Source organism: Lemur catta, chromosome 17 (assembly GCF_020740605.2).
Source record: "Lemur catta isolate mLemCat1 chromosome 17, mLemCat1.pri, whole genome shotgun sequence".
NCBI classification, from domain to species: Eukaryota; Metazoa; Chordata; class Mammalia; order Primates; family Lemuridae; genus Lemur; species Lemur catta.
In genome coordinates this window covers 40772711-40797637 of record NC_059144.1, presented here as the reverse complement: position 1 = coordinate 40797637, position 24927 = coordinate 40772711, and the positions used below count along the sequence as shown (strand labels likewise).

The window sequence follows — 24927 nt, the reverse complement described above, 5'->3', positions numbered from 1 at the left end:
ACAGTTTTCTCAACTGCTCTGGTTCCTTTGCATCATGGCCCTCCTGCCCGCTACAGTGGCAGTGATGGCGGCCAGCTGGGGGCGACGCAGCGGTGGTGGTTTTACCCCCATTTTGAGACCGAACTCGCCCCTTCCAACTGGGGTTCAACATGGCACCAAGAGGAAGAGTGGGTGTGTGTTTTATGTGCATTTCCCTAAGGACATCTTTTCATATGCTTATTTCCCGTCCATATATCTTTATCAACTTCTTTGGTGAAGTGTCTTTTCAGATCTTTTGCCCATTTGTTTTTCTTTCTTGGGTTATTTGTTTTCTTATTAAGTTTTAAGTATTCTTAATATGTTCCAGATACAAATCCTCTATCACATATGTGATTTACATATATTTTTTCCAAGTCTGTGGCTTGCTTTTTCATTCTCTTTACAGTGTCTTTCATTATTCTTCATTAAAAAAACCCACTGATTATTATTCCATTGTATGAATATGTCATAACTTATTTAGCTAATTTTAGGTTGATGGATACTGCTATTATTTCCAAACTCTGGCTATTACAAACTGTCCTTCTGTTAATATCTTTGAATTTACATTATTTCTAAGAACTGTTTTTCCTTTCCCATGAACCGTCTGTTGCTATCTTTTATGCATTATTCTTTTTTTTTGAGACAGGGTCTTCCTTTGTTGCCCAGACCCTAGTGCAGTGGCAGGACCCCCGCCTACTGCAACCCCAATTTTTCTATGGGGTTGTTAATCTTTGTGTTATTCATAGGCACTCTTTATATGTTATGAAATTTGCCTTTCCTGTGGTGGAGACAAAAACTTTTTCTAGTCTGTCATTTGTCTTTTTACTGCCTATATTTTTATTTTCCTGAAGTTTTTTGTTTTTTTTTTTTTGAGTCAGAGTCTCACTTTGTTGCCCGGGCTAGAGTGAGTACCGTGGCGTCAGCCTAGCTCACAGCAACCTCAGACTCCTGGGCTTAAGCGATCCTACTGCCTCAGCCTCCCGAGTAGCTGGGACTACAGGCATGCGCCACCATGCCCGGCTAATTTTTTCTGTATATATTTTTAGTTGTCCAGCTAATTTATTTCTATTTTTAGTAGAGACAGGGTCTCGCTCAGGCTGGTCTCGAACTCCTGACCTTGAGCAATCCACCCACCTCAGCCTCCCAGAGTGCTAGGATTACAGGCGTGAGCCACCGCGCCCGGCCTCCTGAAGTTAAATGAATTGATCTTTTTCTTTAAGGATCTTGAGTTTTATGTCACAGTTAAAAGGGCATTCTGCACTTGAGAGTGATAAAAGAATATTTCCAGGGATTCTTCTGGTACTTTTATGGTTTCCTTTTTTCCATTTCAATCTTTGATCCATTTAGCATGTTTCTTGGTATATATGGACTTAACTTTTTTCCCCTCCAGAATACATTTTATTCCAAACCATTTATTGAATGAAATCCATCTTTTCCTCACCAACTTGAAACACCACTTTTACTGAATATTAAATTAATACACATTTGAGTATATCTAGGAATTTTTTGTCCACTGATTATGGAACTAATCAGGCACTAGCACCTAACTGTTTTAATACTTAATACTTTATAACATGTGTGCCCTTTGGTCAAGAGTTTCCAGAAAGTTCCTGGCTGTGTTTTCTTGTTAATTTTTCCATAAGAATGTAGACATGGCTCATCTAGTTCCAAAACAAAATTCTGTTTGTATTTTTATCGGGATCTCACTAAATGTCTTAGGTGACATCTTAATGAGGAGGAGCCTTCCTAGCCAAGAACACATTAATAGCTTATATTTCTCTTTGTTGAAGACTTTTTCTGTGTCCTTCTGTATAATTTAAAATTTTCCCTCACACAGATTGTGTTTCTTGTAAATTTTTTTCCTAGGAATTTGTCTTTTTTCATTGCTTTATAAATGGGGTCTTCCATTATATCTTCTAACTGTTGTCCTCCTAAGATTCTTAAATAGCCCTAGGGGAGCAGTGTTCCTCCAATAAGCTTGAGAATCAATTTAGATCAGCAAGCATTTCTCAACCTTGTTTCCCTGTGCAACACATGTCACAGGTAACCTTAATATACACCAATCAATCCTACAGGTGTTTCCTGTTTTTCAGGGATTCTAGCGGAGATCAGTGAAGCTGCCATTTTTGAGCAGTCAGTGGAAATTTATCATGTACTCACTGTATACCCAGCACTGTGTTAGGGGCCAGGGACACCGTGGTGGTGAGGACAGTCTGAGTCCCTGTTCTCATGGAAGTTGACCGCCTAGTTCTAGCCAAACAAAGATACTCAGCAAATAATTGAGTAATTACAAGGGTGCAAAGTTCTGCTGAGAGGCTACAGAGCAGAGCAGAGATAATTCCTCAGGTGTTAACATCCATTAACATCCATAGCCAAGGCTTCAATTACCTCTCAGATGCTACTGACTCACATATTTGTGTCTCTAGCCCTGACTTTCCTCTGAGCTCCAGACCCGCCTCCTTGCCATTTCTACTTAAATGTCTACAAGGCATGCCAGACTCAAAGTGTCTGGAAAAAAAAAATCCTTATCTTCTAGAAATCTAGCAGTCATTCTTGATACTTCTCTTACACTTTCCCCCCTGTTGCCATCCAGGTCCATGTCCTGTACGTTCTCCTAAGTAACTCTTAAATCCATTCATTTTTCTCCCATGTCCACCATCACCCAAATCCAGGCCACTGTCCTCTCCCGCCTGGACCACTGCAGCAGGCACTTCACTGAGCCCCATTTGGACCTCCCCTCACACCTAACAGGTACAATGCACCTTCTTCGTAGAAGCCAGTCCCTTCTCTGCTGACTAGCTAGAGAATCTTTGCAAAACTTAAATCTGCCCATGTCACTTCCTGTTTAAAACTCTCCAGTGGCATCTCATTGCTCTTACAATAGAGACAGAGCTCCTTAACAAGGTCTGTGAGCGAGGCGTTGCCTGGCCTTTGCCGATCTCCAGCTTAATTGTGAATCATGCTCCCATCTGCTGAGTGGCAGCCACGCTGGCCTTTTCAGTTCTGTAACATGGGCTGTGGTGATTATATTTTCCAGAGATCACTCAACAGTGTCTCCTCTCTTACATGCTGTTCTTGATCTCTGCCACTCCTCCATCAGGAGGTAGCGCTAATTCCCCTGCCCTTGGATCTGGACAAACTTGTGTCTTATTTGTAGCCAGTAATGTATAGTGGATGTGGTTCTATGTGACATCCAAGGCTAGATCACATAAGGCGATACAGCTCTGCCCTGCTGGCTGGAATACTTAACTCCTGAAGCCTTCTGCTGCCATGTAAACAATTCGACAGCCCTGAGGCCACTATACTACAGGAAGCTCAAGTTAGCCCAAGCCGAGAGACCACAGGGATGGGCCTTCAGGCCACATAAAGAGAGAGATGCCCAGTTAAGCCCCAGATGCTCTCTCTGTCCCCCAGTGGTCCAGCTCCATATTACAGACCCCAGGTTAGAGCCTCTCAGGCAAACCCTTTCCCAATTCCTGACCCTCAGAATCCATGAGAGATAATAAAATGCTGTTCTTTTAAATCACTGGGAGTGATTTCTTTCGTAGCGATGGTAACTGGAACCTGGGCCATGTGCTGTCCCACCTTAGGATTTTGTATGTCCTTCCCCTCTGCTGGGAACACTTGCTGTATCCTTTCTGCCAGTTTCCACCTTTGTAGTGGTCAGATCTTTGCTGAAGCTACAATGCTTCAAGGTGTCCCTTCCCTCAATCCTGAAGCTAGGGTTTCACAATGCCATCTACCTTTCCTTCCTGTGCTTATCACTGTTGCAGTTGGAGATTATTTGACCAGGGTCTGTCTTTCCCATGATTCATCATGCCCACATTTACACTGTACATTTACATAGTAGGGCAGGCACTGCAAGCTCAAATGTCAACAGGAAGAGGAAAGTAACATAAATGAGAGACGGGGGCAGGGTGGGGACTGTGGTGAAATGAAAAGAACATGCCCCACCTATAGGGTGCAACTGCTACCCAGCAGGTTGTGTGCAGCAAATCTACCTCCTTTTTAAAGGGATGATACAAAGCCAGATTATTATGTTAAATGTTAGAATGATAGTAACTATTGTAATTGAAACTAAAAACAAAGAAGGAAAAAGGGAAAAAACAACAATCACAACGTGAAAATTTAACATTCCTCATTTTGAGAACCACTCTGAACTTTCACTTTGTGTAACCAAGGACTTATATTTAACCAAGGCATGGGTTAGCCATGGGGCTGCCTGGGGTTCAGCAGTGGGTCACTTAGATTTTTTTTTCTCTCTTTGTACCTACAGACTGTCAGTCAAGTTCTCTTCCAAGGTCCTAAAGATTATTTTATTTTATTTCAGAGTATTACGGGGGTACAAAAGTTTTGGTTACATAAATTGCTTTTGTACGGTTTGAGTCAAAGTTATAAGTGTGACCATCACCCAGATAATGTACATTGGATCTGTTAGGTGTGAATTTACTCATCCTGTCCTCCCCCTCCCACCTGCTTGATTTCCAATGAATTTTATTTCCATATGTGCATGTAAGTGCTGTTCGATTAGTTCCAATTTAATAGTGAGTACATGTGGTGTTTGTTTATCTATTCTTGTGACACTTCACTTAAAAGAATGGTCTCCAGTTCCATACAGGTTAATACAAGAGGTATTAGTTAACCATTTTTTTATGGCTGAGCAGTACTCCATGGAATATATATATATATATATATATATATATACACACACACACACACACACACACACACACACACACCACATTTTATTAATCCACTCATGTATTGATGGGCACTTGGGTTGTTTCCACATCTTTGCAATTGTGAATTGTGCTGCTGTAAATATTCAGGTGCAGGTGTCCTTTTTATAAAATGTCCTTTTTCCCTTTGGGTAAATACTCAGTAGTGGGATTGCTGGATCAAATGGTAGGTCTCCTTTTAGTTCTTTGAAGTATCTCCATACTACTTTCCATAGAGGCTGTGGTAGTTTGCAGTTCTACCAACAGTATGTAAGTGTTCCTATCTCTCCACATCCACGGCAGCATGTTGTTTGGGGGTTTTTTGATAAAAGACATTCTCACTGGAGTTAGGTGATATCTCTTTGTGGTTTTGATTTGCATTTCTCTGATGATTAGAGATGTTGAGCACTTTTTCATATGTTTGTTGGCCATTAGTCTATCTTCTTTTGAAAAGTTTCTGTTCATGTCTTTTGTGCACTTTTTAATGGGGTTTTTTGATTTTTTTCTTGCTGATTTGAGTTCTTTGTAGATTCTGGTTATCAGCCCTTTATCGGATGTATGGCATACAAATATTTTCTCCCATTCTGTAGGTTGTCTATTCACTCTATTGATTGTTTCCTTGGTTGTCTGAAGACCTCTTGACTCTTGCCAAGTAATTATGGAATTATTTTTCTTTCCACAGATGGAAGCAAGAAACTGTGACCATTAAGCATGTTACAATAAATTCTGTATTCCTTCTCACAAGATAAATTATATATATTTGTACTTAGGCATGGGAACATGCAAAGCTCATCAAAACCCTGTGAGAAGTTGATTTTTATCTAAAAATTCTTTCTTGTTATTTAATGTTTCTACTAAAAAATAGAGGGGTTGCCTTCTCAATGTATGGAAGGAGGGGAGAAAAATAGAGACTGGAAGTCATAGGCCCACCCCTGGGTCCCTACAGGTAATAGCAAAACCACCTTTTAAGTCTGTCTGATTGTGCCCATGACCTGGCTTTGGATTTAGGCAAACTCCTCTGTGCCTGCTCCTCTACCCAAGTGGGCTATGGGATCCACACTGCTTGGAAGTTAGCAAAAAAAATCACTTTCAGCAGAGGGTTGGAGAGTATCTGAATGTTTCTTAGTACTGTCTTGGACAGGCACTAAGGGGACGGCAAAAGTCCTTAAAAGGGTTTTTGGTATCCTGAAATTGTCTTATTGCATTTTGCAAGAACAAAGCAAGGAGGCCTGGTCCAGAGAAGAGCGTCCTCTAAGGCTTGGACAAGGCTCAAAGCATTGTTTGGAGGGGCCCCTTCAGCCACAGCATGTCATATTATGAGCTTATATAAAGTTAACTATATTCCCTTGGCAAGAAAGATTGCGCAATCGTTAGATCAAGAGATACTGAGAAAGCGTGCATGGGACAGAGATTATTTTTAAACAGTGGGGAAAGCGTCCCAGAGTGAGCAAGAGAGAAATACCCTGTGTACCTGCAGTTCCTTCACTCACTCTCAGTTTCTTGGATCTCTCACAGTGCGTGTACGACTTTTGCTGAGTATGGTTCTAGAGGTTCTAGATTTCTCCACTCACTACTCTCTCCTCCTGCCCACCTCCCATATAACACGGCTACTAAAAACCACTCAGTTTATCTGGAACTGGGTGAAACAAATAGCAATCTGGCACTTCTTGCCTTTCGTCTCACTATAAAAGTTACTGATTTTATCTATTGTGTGTTTTACCCCAGGTAGAATGTAAGCTCCACAAGGGCAAGGATTTTTGTTCTTTCACCACTACATTCTTAGCTCTTCGAACAATACCTTGTACACGGCAGGAGTTTGATAAACATTTACAGAATGTTTATTTACAGAAGGAGGAAGGAACAATTGCGGGAAACAAAGGAAAGGCAGAGACGGGACAAGAAAGACAGAAGGAACAAGAAGTGGGGTTGCAAAGAAGGCAGGCCGGCCCTCTCAGCCCCGCTTGGGGTCTAGCCGGCAGCGAGAAACTCCTAGCCGAACTACAACTCCCAGCAGACTCCGGGGTCCAGGGCGGGCCGCGGCGGCCCAGGGGGAACCGGGCCCCCTCCAGCCAGGCTCCCGGCGTGCCTTGCGAGCGCAGGCTTCGCGGCCGCAGCGCCCGCCGGGACTTGTAGTCCGGGCCGCGGATGGGGGGTGGGGCAGGGCATGGAGGCGGGCGGGGGCCGGGGGCGGGCGCCGGCCCCTCCCCCGTCACTTCCTGCCGGGCTGCGGGCGCCGGAGCGGCTCTTCAGCGTTTGCGCCGCCCGCCGCCGCGTCTCTCTCGGCTCCCCCTTCCTTTGAACCCCCGGCCCGGCGGCGCCCGCCTCTTCTGCGGCCACTCCGCCTCTTCCCTCCTTCTCTCCCTTCCTCCTCTCCCTTCTTCCTTCCTCCTTCCCCTCCTCGCCGCCGCCGCCGCCCAGGACCGCCGGCCGGGGGACGAGCTCGGGGCAGCAGCCAGGTGAGGCGGCCGGGCCAGGCCGGGCCTGGCGGAGTCCTCGCGGGCGCCGCGGCGGTGGAGAGGTGGGCGGCGGGTGGGGCCTAGGCCTCGGCGCGTCCGCGCGCCCGACCACCTTCCCCCGGGCCTCTCTCCCGCCCGCGGGGCCTCCCCGGAGGAGGTGGGTCCTTCTGCGCCCCCCGCCTCGGAGCGCCTTGCGGCTGGGACTCCGGGAGCTCCCATTTCCTCCACCCCTTGCTGGGGCCAGAAACAGGTGCCACGGCCGCTTTTCCGCACGCATCGCGCGTGGGGACGCCGAAGTTATTCCCAGGGCTGGGGGGGCGGGTGTCCCCACTTCAAGTCCCCAAGATCCGGAGCATCTAAATCTCAGCCCGGGTCTGTAGCATGGTGGTTACGAGCAGGTGACCAACACGGGTGCAAATCCTGCCCTTTAGGCAAGTCACTTAAAACTCTTTGTGTCTTGGTTGGAAAAAGGGGCTAATACCGTCGCTGCCTGTTAAGGTTGTTAAGGTTCAGTGAAATGGGGCGTGTAAAGCGCTTATCGGAATCCCAGACCTACAGCGTGTCCCAATAAACCGCCTGCATAATTTATTAGCGTGATATGAAGGTATAATTTAATGGATAGAGTGAACAGAAGTTGACCTACCTACCCGTTTGGGTTTCCTTAAAGGCAGAAATGTTCGGCGTGCCCATCGCCAGCGCCAGAGCATTGTTTTGGGTTAACATCTGAAAGGGGCGTACGCTTATTTGGGACAACTCTGTAGTAGGCAGTTTGTAAAAGATAGATGCTATTTCTTTCCATCCCGTCCGCTTAGCCAGCTGCAGGGTATTTACCAGCTCCTACAGTATGAGCAACCTGTCCATTTTTTCTGCCATCATCCAGCTTCTTGTTGTTGTTCCATTTCTGGTAAAGTTGCTGGCAGAAGCTTTCCTTGAGTTGAGCAAACCTTTCTGGAGCACTTGCTGTGTGTGTGTGTGTGTGTGTGTGTGTGTGTGTGTGTGTCTCTCTCTCTCTGGAGGAGGGTGTATGAAAATGGAAAAATTTGTCCTTTCTTGCTCTACCTACATCTCTAACTTCTAACTTTTTCACTGCAATTTTGCTTTTATTCCCTCTGTCTCTGTATGTAGGCAGACTTTCCTTTTAAGCCCTTGCCCCACCTCTGGGTTGCAGTGTTGCTTGTGTGGAAGTTTTCTTCTGTTCCGGGGAAGAGGTGTGCTTCAGTCTGTTCTGCCAGCGTTCTCTGGCTGTGGGGACGTTTTTAAGGTCACATTTCCCTTCTGCTTGTAGCTTTAATTGTTTAGAGGGTGGTGGAAAGAGAGTTAAAGCAGGTTTTTGGTTGATTTTGGCCTTCCAGGAATCATTGCTTACCAGATGTAAATTACATTGCTACTTGTTGAAGTAAAAACCAAAAATACAGTTGGAATGTAGAGGGAGCAGTTTCGATCATCCTGGTGACAGGTGGGATTTTATTCAAGCGTACTGAGTTTCTTTTTATTTTGTACTTGGTTGTATAGGTGTATTCTTCATTAAGGAAATGCAACTCATGGACGTTCAAATTTACAAGAGTTAGGAATGTGTGTTTGCTCTACTGAATGATCCTCCTATGCCGTAGGATTGTTTCAGGCAGTGAACTGAAAATATTTTGATTTACACCTATCTCTCAGTAACACATGATGCAAAATGGCCTTCTTGTTTTTGACATTTTCCTAGAGTTGTATGGCAGAGTCTTACTGTCATTTCTAATTTAAACTCTTTGTTTAAATGGCTTTTTAGAAACACCTAAACAAGCAACTATGCGCAATACAAAGCATGTCTTCTACTGCCATAACACAAATTGTAGTGCTAGGGAAATGGTATTTTAACATTGCTGTAAATAACCTAAAGGTTATTTTTAAACTTTTTATTCTAGAAAATATACAAAAATTGAATAGTGTAGAGAATCCCATTTATTGGTCACTCAACTTTGGCAATTATTAACTCATAGCCAAGGTCAGTCTCGTTTAAGCTTTACCCCCTCCCCAAACTGGATTATTTTGAAATAAATCTAAACATCCTTATCACAATATTAGCAATTTTCACTTTTACCAAATTGCTGTTAATCTGTCACAAAATTTACTTGGAGTAGAATCATAGTTCTTGTTTTGTTGGGCTTCTCATCTCTGTTTATATGTGATAACTGTTCAGCAGAAAAAAAATCAGCTGAATTAGCTGTTGATTCAGTGCTTTCTCCTCCTCAAAGTCCAATCAAAATACAAGTAGTCCCAGCTACTGAGGAGGCTGAGGCAGGAGGATGGCTTGAGCCTAGGAGTTCTAGTCCAGGCTGGAGTAATGTAGCCAGACTGCCCCCCCAAAATAAAAAAAAAAATCAGCCTTGCTTCTTTGTGTACAAAAGCAACAGTTCTTGAGCTATTAATGACTGTAGTTGAAAAGCAATCAGAACTACAGTTTTCCCTAATCCTGTTTCAGTGGAGACCTACCTGTTAAGCTACTCTTAATAGAGATTAGCTTTATGTCAAAGTTAAACTACAGTTAGTCATTTGTAATGAAAACTTTCAAAATTTCTTTAGTGTAAATGTACTGCTATTACCTTGTGTTAAGAATTAAACAAAGAGATAGAATTTCAAATCTTCTGTTTGTAGCATTGTTTCTAAAGATCCTCCATCTGCTCTATTTACAAATAACAAATTTAAGTATGAATGAAACCTTAGTTTTTGTGAATAATATGAAATCACAGCATAGGTATTTATATTTTTCTTGTCTAAAGAGAGATCTCTACTAGATGGAAGTTGACAGGAATATTATAAATGTTTGTCATTGTTACTTAATTTTCAAATTTCTGGTCATGAACAGTTTCTAGCTTTTAGACCTGTAACATTGTTATTTCAATTCTGTAGTTTTACTTTTGAGTTTGATTAGGTAGAGTGGAAATGTTACATGTTATATTTTGGTTATTACAACCTGGGAGATGGGGAAGGATATATCTCTTAAACTTAATTTAGGAAAACCCCAGTTTAGTATCTAGGGAAGGACATAAAATATATTTTAAAATGCTTACTGCTTCACAGTAAGCTTAAAGTTAAACTTTTAAGCATTTGGAATTGTTACCATAAATATAGTTTCTTCAGAATAAGTTATATACAGATTACAGCAGATCTTTGAATAACGTCTTTTCTTTATAATGTTGATGAGAAAAAAGTCGCTTCCTTGCCAGGGCCGCTGCCTGTGTGGAGTTTTCACATTTTCCCCATGCGTGCGTGGGTTTTCTCTGGGTACTCTGGTTTCCTCCCACGTCCCAAAGATGAGATGTGCATGTTAGGTTCACTGGCGTGTCTAAATAATCCCTGACTTTGTGAGTATAGGTGTGCGTGTGAGTGTGCCCTGGGATGGGATGGAGTCCTGTCCAGGGTGGGGTTCCCGCCTTGTGCCCTGAGCTGCCCACGTTGGCTCTGGCCACTCCCGACCCTAAACTGGAATAAGTGGATAAATAGTTTTCTTATTTGTTTTTATTAATCTTTCTTAAATGTACATATACGTCAAGGTTTAATATTAGAAGTGTTTAGTTCTTTAATGAGAAGTTGGTGATGTTTTTCTGACCAGAAATACGGTATAGGAACTTAACTCTTGTTTATACGTCAATTAGCTTATGGTAAAATTGGTTTCATTGTATGTCATTTTACTTAAAGTCAAAAAGTCGAAGTTTCCAAGAAGCTATTGATGATGTTAAGTGAGGATTTACTGTATTTTGAGTTTAGAAATGAACATGACTCATGGAACTTTCCCCCTCAATTCTGAAGTCAAACCATTAATATTATTCTGGGTGTTACCATTAAACATTGAGGCTATACTGTGCTGCTTCATCCTCCCTGCTAAGACAAGGTAGATAATTGAACATAGGAGACACAAAGTGAGTCTCAATTTGTAGTGCAACTTTGAGCTATTTTAGTGGATGGAGTAAGAGTGAAATTCACCAGCATAAAGATGAAACTTTCATGAAAAAGTTTTCTTTTTGTGGAATGTGTAAGTCAATTCCAGAGTATGTTGCCCAGGTTGCTGGCCTTGAATTCCTGGGTTCAGGTGATCCTCTTTCCTCATCCTCCCAAGTAGCTGGGACTACAGGCAGAGGTCTGTTGTTTTTATGAGCCTCCAAACTGGATAATTTTATTTGATGTTATGCTTAGTGACACAGAATTACTCAATTTGGGGAAATGTAAATTCCTCCCCCTCAAATGAGAGCTTTTGGGGTTGCTTTCTTTTCTCTCAGAATGGAATTTTAGAGGCTTCAAAAATGTTTCAAGAATTTTATGACAGATTTGTTTCACACTAGACCTACAACAGGTTGTTTTAAATTAACTTGGTGATGAAGACCTTTGTGGTTAACATGCTTCTGATGTAATTTTCTACATGAACATTTCTTTAAATAAAAGTTCATCAAAATCAAGGCTGTAGGATTTCTGCTGTGCCAAAAAATATAAATTGCAAGTTAGAGATTGAACTGTGAGGGGGCATGTTAGTTGCTTTGGTTTTTCCCCCCCAATATTTTATTATGAAAAATTTCAACCATACAACAAAGTTTAGGAAATTCTGGTGTATACCTTTATAAATACCACCTACTTTCTACCATTAACATTTTACTATACGGTATTATGAAGCTTGAATAATGTTGACCAAATCCTTTGTTCTCACCTACTAAGGAGATAATAGGATTGTAAATATATAGCTATGTTGATCTTATCAAATGCCACTGGATGGATGACTTGAATATTTGTCTTGTTGACAACTTAATGCTCTGAACTAGAAAACCTTACTGCAAAAAAAATTATGTAATATTTTGAAAATGGTAAAATGGGAAATTACTGCAAATAGCTTAATTTATTTTTTAAGTATTTCCATTTTCATGCTAGTAAGTAAGGTTGATGGAAAAGTAATTTAAAAAATCTCTGCAGACTGTTAATTACTGTATATTTTCTGGGACCATGTATGTTCATTTATTTGTTAAAGGAGTATATTCAGGGGGCTCTCTCAAAGTATATTTACTGAAAGCAAAAGGGGAGAAATCTCTTCAAGAAAATACTTGCTTTCGATTAAAAATTAGTCTTCTAAATATTAAATCTGTAACCCATCTGGCTTCTTTTTAATCTGGAATCTAATTTGGGAAAGAAGTGTGATGGTTTTGTGGGTTTATAACAGTAATGGAAGCAAAACTAGCTATTTTGTGATGATAGAAGTTTCGTGTCATGTCTCCCAGACTACAAAGGCTAAGAAAATCTATTTAAGTTCCTTGGAGTCTTTTCTTCCTAAATGAAAATGATTGCTGAGGGCTGAACCTTCGTTAGATTGCGTCTATACTTGATGTAGCTAAAGAACTGATTGCCCAGTGAGCGGGTTGATTTTAGTCAGCGTGTTCTCTGATCCCATTTAAAATTTTTTACAAGTGGCGTGTAGCTATAAGTTTATATTTATAGATGTTTATGTGAGGACAAGATTAGTGAATTTGTTGGATAATAATATTTGCTACTATTTTTTGAACTGTTACCATGTTCCAGGTTAGAATTACAGGGTGAGAGTTATTTGATGCAGAAAAGGAATCTAAAAGGTCAGGTTGAATTTGTCTAATAGTATAAAAGATGCAGTTCACTGAGCTCTTTCTTTGTACCAAGGATTGAAGTAGACCCTTTTTTTTTATAATTAAAATTTTTAATTTTATTTTATTTTTTTGAGACAAGAGCTCAAAGCAACTTCAAATTTCTGGGCTCAAGCGATCCTTCTTTCTCAGTCTCCCGAGTAGCTGGGACTACAGGCATGTGCCACCATGCCCGGCTAATTTTTTTTTTTTCTATATATTTTTGGTTGTCCAGCTAATTTCTTTCTAGTTTTAGTAGAAATGGGGGTCTCACTCTTGCTCAGGTTGGTCTCGAACTCCTGACCTCAAACAATCCGCCCATCTCGGCCTCCCAGAGTGCTAGGATTACAGGCGCAAGCCACCACACCTGGCCTGAAGTAGATCCTTTATGTTGTATTTCTAATATTTGCAAACATCTTTGTAGAGTAAGGGTCATAGTAGCTGAGGATACTGAGGCCCTTTGAGAGGCCAAATAACTGGCGCAGGATCCTGAGCCACTTAGTAACAGCGCTGGAGCATAGGCTGCTTTGCTCCCAAGTCAGTGCTCTTTCCACTGAACCACACTTCTCTAATTATGCTTGGGTGCTTTTTGTTTAGGATAATTGATTCTGCTTGTCACCAGTGGCCCTCCCCCTTACCCTTGCAGCTAGGATAAAGTTTGCTCATTAGAACTTTAGCTCAATTTGGAAGAGAGTCCGGTTAAGTAATACTCAGTCTTTTAGATGGGCTTTTGAAATAGTTTGAGGGTTCACAGTTTACTTTTGTTCCTTGTGGCAAATTAAGCTAAAACTTAAGCTGATTCGCAGGTTTATGTGTGAGGAGAGGCTTAGAGGTAAATGGGGAGGGGCATGTTTTATTTACCTTTATATTGAAAGAGGCTACCTCCTAAATTATTGTTGTAATCTGTCGTGAAGTTTGTTAAGGATGGTTTATTAACTGTAGTCAAAGTTGTTACTAAGGAAATTAGTTTCTTTAAATTGTAATTTTGTGCTTTATTGGAAATGAGTTAACTAAACTTCTAAATAACTTCATAGGGTAAGTGGTGATTGCCCTCTTCGTTGCTTCCCATGCATTTTTTTGGGAGTATTTTTTTATTTTTTTAATTAAAAAATTTTTTTTGAGACAGGGTCTCTCTTTGTCACCCAGGCTGAAGTTCAGTGGTACTATTGTAGCTCACTGCAGCCTCTAACTCCTGGCTCAAGCCATTCTCCTAGTTCAGCTTCCCAAGTAGCCGGACTACAGGCACATGCTACCACATCCGGCTAATTTTTCTATTTTTAGTAGAGACAAGGTCTGACTTTTGCGCAGGCTGGTCTCGAACTCCTAAGCTCAAGTGATCCTCTTGCCTCGGCCTCTCAGAGTGCTAGGATTACAGGTGTGAGCTACCTTGCCCAGCTGTTTTTCATTTTCTTTGAACCAGGGATCTTCTTAATCAGAAGCTGCTTTGGTTTTCCACCCAGGCAGTTGTTGTCTCTATGGCTAGTCTTAAAAGGCTGGATCAATGAAATTAAATCTGCCTTTGGATTTGTGGTTTTAGTGAGATAGTACATGAAGTTCCATTTTATATTTAACCTCAACTGAGGTGACCTTGTAGTCTGTACTGACATAGTGTGTCTCCTTAATCATGAAAAGGTGTTGGAAATGTATCTTATGGGGGGGATGAAATGAGCATAATGCTGCTTAAATTGTTAACATATTGGCTTCCCTCAGAAAATGAGCTTTATGATTTAACTAGATCTTGTCTGGTTCTCTCCTATCTTTGCTTTTTGAAGTCCATGCCTTCTATAGATTAAAATTAAGTGAGGCATGAATTTTCTACCCTTGCAGATTCCACCCTGATAAAAATGGGGCCATTGTTTGCTGATGCCATTGTGATTTTATGCAGAATGCTAGGTAGTCCTTTCCTCTGTTAGAAAGAGAATAATTTATATGTAATGATAAGTCTAATTATGTTTGGAAGCCCGTGTCCTTTGTTGCACAGTTTAACTGACCTGTTCATTGAGATTCCATGACCCTTTACTTAGATGACAGTCAAATATAGTTAGGTAAATAAGTTTCCTTTTGGCTTGTAGTAATGTTTAGGGTATGACTATTTCTAGGTAGTTATTTCTCTGTTAGTTGAGTATTTATTTAAGCACTAAACATAAAAAAAGGGGGACGGGCAGGGTGGCTTATGCCTATAATCCTAGCACTGTGGGAGGCTTAGGCAGGAGGATCTCTTGAGCTAGAGCCAGACCCTGTCTCTGCTAAAAATAGAAAAATTAGCTGGGTGTGGTGGCATATGCCTGTAGTCCCAGCTACTTGGGAGGCTGAGGCAGGATTGTTTGAGCCCAGGAGTTTGAGTTTGCAGTGAGCTATGATGACACCACTGCGAGTGAGATGCTGTCTCAAAAAAAAAAAAATTTAATAAAAAAATAAAGTAAAATCTCTCTCTCTCTCTCTCTCTCTCTCTCTCTCTTTTTTTTTTGAGACAGCGTCTCACTCTCTTGCCTGGGCTAGAGTGCCGTGGCATCAGCCTAGCTCACAGCAACCTCAAACTCCTGGGCTCAAGCAATCCTTCTGCCTCAGCCTCCTGGGTAGCTGGGACTACAGGCAAATGCCACCATGCCCGGCTAATTTTTTCTATTTTTAGTGGTTTGGCTAATTTCTTTCTATTTTTAGTCTCGCTCTTGCTCAGACTGGTCTCAAACTCCTGAGCTCAAGCAATCATTCCTCCTCGGCCTCCCAGAGTGCTAGGACTACAGGTGTGAGCCACTGTGCTACAGGTGTGAGCCACTGTGCCGGGTGTCTTTTTTTTTTTTTTTTTTTGGCATGAGGTCCTTTTCTCCCCTCAACCCCCTACAGGATCTTGCTATATTACCTGGACTAGAATGCAGTGCATCATCATAGTTCACTGCAGCTTTGAATACCTGGGCTCAGGCAATCCTCCTGACTCAGCCTCCAAAGTAGCTGGGACTTGCAGGCCCAGGCCACCAGGCCTGGCCAATTTTTTTTTTTTTTTTTTTTGTAGAGGGGTCTAGATCTTGCTCAGGCTGGTTTCCTGGCCTCAAGCAATCCTCCTCCCTCAGCTTCCCAAAGTGCTAGGATTACAGGTGTGAGCCACCTCGCCTGGCCCTCTTTCTTTTCTTTCTTTCCTTTCTTTCCTTTTTTTTTTTTTTTTTTTTTTTTTTTACTAGCCCTGCTAAAGCAAGGCCTCAAAAAAGTAGTTGAAAAACTGAGAGCTGTTCCTCTCCACAGAAATCTTTAATAAAAGGTGAAAGATTTATGTGACCTGGAGAGGAACCAGAGTATGCATGAGGTCCTTTCTAAAATTTGCTACTTTTTTCTTTCTTAATAATAAAAGTGTGTTTTGAATTTGTTTTATTAATGTCAGTTTATGATATCAGTTATGGTGTACCCTAATAATGTTTAACAGCCAACTTTGGTATGGCATTTCATAGTTTACAAGCCTTTCACTTACATTATTGGTTAATCTCCCTAAGAATCATGTGATTGCTGTTTTATTAATTATATGAAATTGGTGGTGAAAACCCCATTTTATATATTGAAGGGCTGAAACCTACACATGAAACTTTCTCAAGGTTATTCAGCTGAGTGGCAGAGTTGGACCCAAACTCAGATCGCCAGTCAAGGTTTTTTCCATCATAGCTTAAGCTGTGTGCTAGCTGGTTTGCCTTTACCCTAAATCAACAGTTCACAGCCAACGGGTCTCTTAGGTTTTTGTGTGTCTTTTTCAGTTATGAGGTGATATGTGTTATAAATGATTTATTACTAATTAAAATGCCACTGTGAATTATTTATTTAAAGAATTTATATTGCATATACAGATGTGAATTCCATGAGGACAAGGACTGTGTATCATTTGTGCACACCTCTCTCCCCAGTGTCTAGAATAGTGCCTGCTAATAGTAAGTGTTGAATAATTATTTGTTGTGTGAATAAAGCAATGAATTTAATTCACTCATACATTCCATTAATACCTTCTTGAGTGGGGAGAAAAAGGGAATTGGGCTTAACCCACAGTCTTTATGTCTGCTGTTGCTTGGTGTAAGTAAGTGCTATTAATATATAGATATACTTGTAATAATTGTGATGGCTTTTGAAATTGGGAGATTTCAAAAAACAGATTTGCTTATAGAAGTGTGACTGTATGAATCTCAGCTGTCACTTGTGTAAAGGTATTTGAGATCCAAATGGTTGCAGATGTTTGTATTTCTGTCTCTCTCTGGCTCTTGATCTTTTTGCTGTTAAGTTGATTGATGGCAGTTGTTTCTTACTATTGTCATCCTGTCTGACTCTAGCAGCTCCTTTTTCCATTTTAATTTTTTACTTCTGCTTTGGGCTAGAAAACTAGACACTCAAATTTACAGTAATTGTTTGACATAGATGGGCTTGGATTGAGCGAGGCCCCCACTGGTATTTTACCAAAAGGCATGGGCTGTGTGAGATGGCCTTAGACATTTGTTTGGGCTACTCAGAGGCCTTTTTCAGTTCCCACTCATGGGGAGGTATTGAAACAACTGGGTATCCAGATTGGAAAGTTGTTGGTATAGTATACTATTTACAAAAACCTGAGCTGTTAAAATACTAGAGAACAAATTAGAGCTCATGATTTATTTCTGAGCAGTGAGAAACTGAAATAAGCAAAAACACTTTATGTTGTAAACATGAAAAAGCATCTCAAGGTAAGGAATTCTGTTTGTTTTTACTGACTACTGCCATTTAAAGGTAGGGGGGGAACTCTAGATAAATTAGACTTGAGAGTTTGAGAATTAAACTCAAATTCTGTCACCTAAAATTCAGGTTTTTTTTTTTTTTTTTGAGACAAAGTCTCACTTTGTTGCCCGGGCTAGAGTGAGTGCCGTGGCGTCAGCCTAGCTCACAGCAACCTCAAACTCCTGGGCTTAAGCGATCCTCCTGCCTCAGCCTCCCGGGTAGCTGGGACTACAGGCATGCGCCACCATGCCCGGCTAATTTTTTCTATATATATTTTAGTTGACCAGATAATTTCTTTCTATTTTTAGTAGAGACGGGGTCTCGCTCTTGCTCAGGCTGGTCTCGAACTCCTGAGCTCAAACGATCCACCCGCCTCGGCTTCCCAGAGTGCTAGGATTATAGGCGTGAGCCACCGTGCCTGGCCCAGTTTTAAAAAATAATTGTGATTTAGATTCACTAGAGATAATGTGCTTTTTCTCATATTTTGCAATTTAGTATAACACTATGTACACAGTACCTTTTGGTAAAATTTTTCCGTGCATTTGCATCATCAAGCATGTAGTAAGGACATTTATGAATAATATGTTTAGCCAGAAGTTATAGGGGGAGAGAAAAAAACCCACAAGTTTGAAAATTAGGCTTGTGTGATTAGACAGTATATGATGTCCAGTTCCTTTTATCAATAAAAAAATTAATTACAAGGTAGTCAGCAGTGCTCTTGTCAGGCAATAATTGAGACTAAAAAAGGAAAATTCTTCTGTCTCTTACATATGTGTCTCTGCAAAGTATTCTTTACCCAGTTCCCAGGTAATCGTGTCTTTTGTAGACTCTACAGAGTGCTGCTTCAAGCTCTGACATCGTGCTTTCAGAAACTTTCCTATTTGTAAATTTTAGGTTTCCCTAAAACTTGAGCAATGTATGTCTTCATTTTCAGAAAAAAGACCTACCCTAGTAAATTATTATTGTTTCTTATTTTCCAGGAGTTTCTTAACCACAAAAGCCTCTCAGAATTGAACGAAAACAACATTGTTCCTGGAACACCCTCTTTTTAAGGTACACATAATTTGGCTTTATAATTTCAGGGTTGTTCATAATCAGAGACACTTTTGAATTCTTCAGTGACTTGCGTGGAAAATGATTTTTACTTTTGGCTGTAATATTAGAGAAACAGAAGAAATTGTATGCAGTTTCAGTTTGTTTTCTACTCTTGATTTAATTTGAAAGAAAATGCAGGAAAAATTGTTGCCAATAATACAAAACCCTCTAGTCAGCATCACTATCTACTTTAAATGTAAAGACAATGAAAACTACTGAAGTTGTCATTAAACATAACTTGTTCAATGAACATCTTGGTCATAGAAACTTTTAAAGTTTGCTTTCTTGCAAAAAGCCTTTGGTTTCTCAGATTGTTTGTGTTAAATATGGTTTTCAAACTTGTGGAACTAATTCAGCATTGTTTTTGTTGTGAGATAAGGTTATGAATCAAGCTCCATTGACCACTGGCAGCTTGTGATCATCCAGATACAGTTTTCTAAAGGTGTTCAGGATTTTACAGTCCTTTGTCAGGCACTGCAGAATACACTATATGTGTCAGCACTGCTTTGTGTTTTTTAACACTTTTCCTCTAACAGTAAAAGCATATCACCATACCATATCTTTGAGGTAATAATTAGTGGACATTTTAACTGACTTTTTTTTGGGAATGAGGAAACTGAAACATAAGGAAATTAGAGAAGTTGTACACAGCTCAGTAATAACACTTATCACACTGGATTTGTATAATGCTTTTTTTCTTCAAAGAGTTGTATTATTATGCCTTAGGATTCCGTTAATGTTTTAACTGATTGCTATAACTGAGGCTTGCTTGAATATCCTATTATAAAGTGCTTTGGGGAAACTGAGGCACAGGAGTGGATTGCCAAGAGTTGGACATATAATTACTACCTGAGTTGAGAGTGGAATTGAAAGCCACAACTCAGAAATTTGATCTGATTTAACATTGTTGGTTGTTAATTGGCAGCAAGGCTTGGTTTCTTAGAAACTGAGTCCTGGCACTGGTCTGTTTTGCATGAAGATGATGGTAAATGCAGTTGTGTTTCTAGGTAAATGGCACATGGTTATAGACTGCAGTTTCCCTTTTCTGAAAGGAAAAGCCCGTTAACCATTATGTTGACCCAAGCCCCTTCTACATTAAGAATATGTCACACAGTCCTACTCTTAAAAGACTCTAGCAGATCATGAATACGTATTCATTATGGTTGGTTTTTTTTTTTTTTTTTTGATACAGAGTCTTGCTCTGTCACCCTGGGTAGAGTGCAGTGTTGTCATCATAGCTCACTGCAACCTCAAACTTACGGGCTCAAGTGATCCTCTTGTCTCAGCCTCCAAAGTAGCTGGGAATGCAGCGCGCCACCACACCCGACTAATTTTTTCTGTTTTCAGTAGAGATGGGGTCTCGCTCTTGCTTAGGCTGTTCTCGAACTCCTGTGCTCCAGCGATCTTCCTACCTTGGCCTCCCAGAGTGCTAGGATTACAGGCGTGAGCCACTGTTCCCAGTCCCTCATTTTGGTTGGTTTAAAAACGTTTTTCTATATTTTTATAAGTTTAGATTAAAAAAACATGTATTTATAAAAGTAGTATGTGTTTGAACTTATTTTTAAGAATTTCTCCCAGGGGAAGGGAGATAGGAGGTTGATAAAGTTTTATAGCTAGAAAAGAACAGAAAATTTGTAGTTTGTTAGGCTGCAGAGGTAAATTTTTTTTCACTTTAGTGTGGTATGATGGTTTTTCTAGGATGAACAATTAATAAGTTCTCTTTTAGAAAGTGTTTTTTAAATGGACCACCCAACGTTTACTTTTGTGTAGAAAGAAAATTCTCCTTTGCCTATGGCATTATGCCAAGTGTGAGACGGGGCTACATTTAGTCATTAGTATTGGATGCAAAGATCTTGAACAGCTTGTGTTGTTTCCAGGCATTTTTTTGGTTAGTTTTATTGTCTTGCAAGTGAATGTGCCTCATCAGGGTTAATTCTCCTTTGTCTTTATCTTGAGCATAAAGTACATAGTGGTCTTTAAGTAGTATGGTCATATTTCCTTTATTTTTTATTTTATTTTTTAGAGACAGGGTCTTGCTCTGTCACCCAGGCTGGAGTTTAGTGGCACCATCAACACTGCAACCTAGAACTCTTGGGCTCAAGAGACCCTCCTGCCTCTGCCTCAGCCTCCACAGTAGCTAGGACTATAGGCATGCAGCACCAGGCCTGGCTATTTTTTTTTTTTTTTTCAGAGATGAGGTCTTGGTGTGTTGCTCAGGCTGGTCTGGAAATCCTGGCCTAAAGTGATCCTCCCACCTCAGCCTCCCAAAGTGCTGGGATTGCAGGTGTGACCTGTGCCCAGCCATATATTTTTTTTAAAGAACCTTTTATTATTGTGAGATTTAGTCTAAATGGGCCTGCTGTTGAACATTATTTGCTTGGCATTGACTTTAAAGCAGTTCCTCTGGAACTGATTGTGTTAGGTGATAGTGATTAATGTGCTTTTGTACTTGGGGCTGTCCTGCCCACAGGTGTTTGGATGTTTGGAGTCAATGGATTGCTGTTTTCGGGGGCTGTGAGGGGAAAAGAGTGGTGGGGTGTGAGTTTACTTACAGAAAACATGCATTGCTACTAGAATGATCTGTCAGGAAAGGATCTTGGAAATAAGTCTTGGATATAAGGAATGATGTGGGTATATTAGGTATAGTTCAAGGCTATTAAAAAGGACTACTACATGGGAGGCTAAGGCAGGATTGTTTGAGTGCAGAAGTTTGAGGTTGCTGTGAGCTTTTATTGCAGCACTGTACTCTAGGCTGGGTGACAGAGTGAGAACCTGTCTCTTAAAAACAAGAAAAGGATTTTGCTATAGGAGAAGTGGTTTATTCCTTAACTTCTTAAACTTTTTTATTGTTGACCAAATTTCTCTGGGAGTAGAGCCTCTCAAAAACTAGAGACCAAATTAATAAATTTACAGTGGATTGCTTAAATATCTTGTTTCTTTGAGGAAGAGTTTAACAAATAGATTGTTTCCAGCATTTGACAATCTACCATATTTATGGGTTTATATGTAGTAGATACTTAACACATTTTTGTTGAATATTGAATGAATATATTCTAAAATTGCTGTTGGTATTACTATTGCTTTATCGTGGCAGGGAACTGGAGTATTTCTTTGTGTATCCATGTTTCATCAAATTTACTGAAGGACTTGCAAGGGGAGCTATTTACTGAAATGTTTATGGCTATCATGAAAGGAAGCTTGTCCTTTTATGGAATTGGGATGACTTCCTTCTTTTAATTTCTGTTTTTTTCCTTTCTTTTTTTCCAAAGACATATTATTTGGAAATATCACTTATTAATACAAAGGAGGATGATGTGTTGATTACACAAAAGTATAGATAGTGCATTATAGGTCATGTGTTAATCCACTTAAAAAATTGGTTATTTAAAAGTGTTTTTCCATAACTGCTTAAGTAGTTATTTGATGCTACAAAGATTTAACAGTCTGTTAGTTGAAAGTGAATAAGACTAAGCACTGTTATAGAGATTGTTGTAAACCATTTCTAGAAGGATCTGCCTTCTTGTATATTAAAGAAATTACTTAGACTCTGTGCTCAGTCTAGTTTTGGTAGGTTCACTGATAAGTTAGGAATATACATGTTGTGCCTGACCACTTGTTAGCACTTCATGTATAATTTTTAAAAAATGCTTTTGTAGAGTTCATGCGCTCGGATTCCTCATCCCTACAACCCATAAAAAGTACTTGACACTTGTAAAATGGTAGCTGTCAGTCAAGGTGAGATTCTTTTTATTTTTATTTTTTGAGATGGAGTCTTGCTATATCGCCCAGGCTGGTCTTGAACTGGCTCAAGCTCTCCTTCCGCCTCAGCCTCCCAAATAGCTGAGACTACAGCCACGAGCCACTATGCCCGGTGACTCTATTTTTATGAGAACATTTTTGTGTTACCATGCCAGTATTAGGAACTGGGGTGACTTGAAATTAAGGAAACTTTTAAAAGAAATACCTATAACGCCATCATTTTACCCCTCTTAGTGTTATAATGCCTACATATGCTCCATAAATTTAGGGCTTGAGAATAAGGTGGGTGTTTTCTTGAGGTGATGTGTAAAGCCCTCCAAGTAGGAAAAAAACCAGATTAAAGGCCTTATTTGTGTGGGAGGCAGGAAGCAAGGAGTCAGGGAAATGACAACACAAACAGGCTTCATAGGCAAAGGGGTTTCCAGTGCCAGCAAGATCTAAAAAATATTTGTTTCAAACTTTTCAACCTAATTTTGCTGTGTATAAAATATTTTTTGTCTCTAAGAAGACTCTAACGAAGCATTCTGATCTCTTGAATTCTTAGTTTGCGTGGTGGAAAACAAGGATAAGTTTAAAGGAAAAGACTTAAGTTTGCATTTAAGGATTTGATCTTTAGGACAGTATTGTTGAGCAACAGGCTCAGAAGTAATGCAGAAGTAGTATTTCCAAAATTCCATTATTCTCCTGAAGACTGCTGTGAACTATGTAAATATCAGTAATGAAAAGTTTTATTTGTTCTTCGAATTATGTGGGTAAACAGTGTATTCCCGCGCCCCCCCCCGCCCCGTTCACAACTGCGATGCCCATCCAGGCTTCTGTTTATGAGAGGAGGATCTGTTTGGGTGCTAAAATACTACCATCAAGTTTTTTAGGGCCTTTTGAGATGGAAAGGGGATTTTCTTTTCCTGTTTAAGAATATAAGCTACTGGGGTAAAAAAAGAAGAATATAAGGTACTTACTACATTAGTAAGATTTTATTTTGTGGGTTAGTATATGTATACTTGAAACAATGTCCCTGGCCTCTCTACCCATTAGATACCAGTAGGTTTCCCTCACCCCCCAGCTCACTAGTTGTGGCAACCAAAAAACCTTTCCAGACCTTGGCAGATGTCCCTTGGGGAAACAAAATTGCCCCTTGTTGAGAACCACTGCTTTAGATGCTTTGTTCAGGGTTAAAGAAAAGACATACAAGTGTTAAATTAGCAAGTGACTAAAAATTTATGAGCAAATTCATACTGTTTGTTGAATTTTAATATGTTGGAAATGTAAAGTTTGTGAAGTACATAGTTTTATTTGGAGAGTTTAAACATTTTTTTATTTTTAGTTTTGAACTGCTTTTTTCAGCCAACTGTTAGAAAGACACAACTCCTTCAGGTGAACTTGAGGTTAACATGTTTGAGGGCAGTGTTAATTAAAAGCCTGTTCCTTTCTCAGCTTCTAGAAAACCTATGTATTTATGACTGTGACTGGAAATGCTGGCAGTGGGCCTGCTTTAGACAGCATTAACCAAAAAATATTCCTTTGAGCCTCACCCTTTCTAAATTTAGGCATTCATTCAGAGTCTCAGACTCTCAGAGCTGCCCAGGGCAGTTGGGAGGTGCTCCTTCTGGGATGGGGCTAGACTCCAGAACAGATGCTTTTGCTTTTGGCTTATTTTTTGACCTTGTGATCTATGGTTGGTGTTGTGAAGTTGTAAGTACACTATAAGTGATTTTTTGTTGTGAAAAACGCTCTCAAGACAGAGTTTTCTGAAAAAGCAGGGAAGGGAAAAGGAGTGAGTAAGCGAGGGGGAGAGAGAGAAATATTTCTATTTTGGCAGCTGAAGGGAAAAAAAAAACCCAATGAAACAAGGTCATAGCTGACTTCTAAACTTGTGGATTTGTTTCTTGACACTGGCAGCTTGTCTGCTAAGACCATTATCTAGATCTTCAGTGGACCTCCTTTGTTATTTTGTTCTGATTCCGAAAGTAAATGCGGAACAACTGCACTCTTGGGGCAATTTGTTGAATAAGGTAATGTTTATGCCTCTGTTATCCCAAGTCATATTTCAGCTGAGTTTCTTTTGAGTTTGACAGTCCTTTTTGCTTTCAGCAAGAGAGGATGTCCCGGGACTTTGCAAGTATCTTAATTGCTCTGGTCATTCATCTCTTTTTAGAGGTCCAGCTTTAAAAATCATTTTGAGACTTTTTAAAAAATTAAAGTACCGAACAGTTTCTCTGCAAGAGAACTACTAATTAGTTGGTTTGCTGGTTTCTGCTTTTGTTGGCTATTTCCTGACCTGTCATTTCTGTTCTTTGTTACTATTGGTTATTTTTAAGTACTTTTGACTTGCTTAAAACATTTTCAGCTTTTTGAAGGATGGTCATGAAAATGAGCATAACTTTCCTTATTTTTGACTTGTGAAGAGATTTCAGTGTATTTAGGAATAATCCCTTTGCTGCAACCCTCCTAACTTAAAAGATGAAGTAAACAGTCTCCTGTGCTCCCCCACCTCCCAGCCACACCAGTAAAATTTCCAGTCTGTAATCTGGTCCTCTGTCCTTCATC

General features: G+C 40.2%; 1 protein-coding gene and 1 non-coding gene across 8 annotated transcripts in view; one reads left to right on the top strand and one right to left on the bottom strand.

Annotated features, from left to right (window-relative positions):
- Window positions 1-7042: 7042 nt before the first annotated feature.
- Window positions 7043-24927, top strand: part of STAU1 (staufen double-stranded RNA binding protein 1) — a 52122-nt gene continuing 34237 nt past the window's right edge. For 2 of the 7 annotated variants that reach the window (XM_045529238.1, XM_045529236.1), the window contains exons 1-2: window positions 7107-7192; window positions 18507-18579. The gene's annotated coding sequence lies outside the window, so the exon portion shown is untranslated. Of the gene's footprint in view, window positions 7193-16625; window positions 16719-18506; window positions 18580-24927 lie in introns of those variants that run through there. The other 5 variants (XM_045529237.1, XM_045529235.1, XM_045529239.1 and 2 more) reach the window with 4 other exon arrangements.
- LOC123622989 lies at window positions 15985-16101 on the bottom strand. Its single transcript, XR_006729718.1, has one exon. It is a non-coding gene; the product is annotated as a U5 spliceosomal RNA (small nuclear RNA).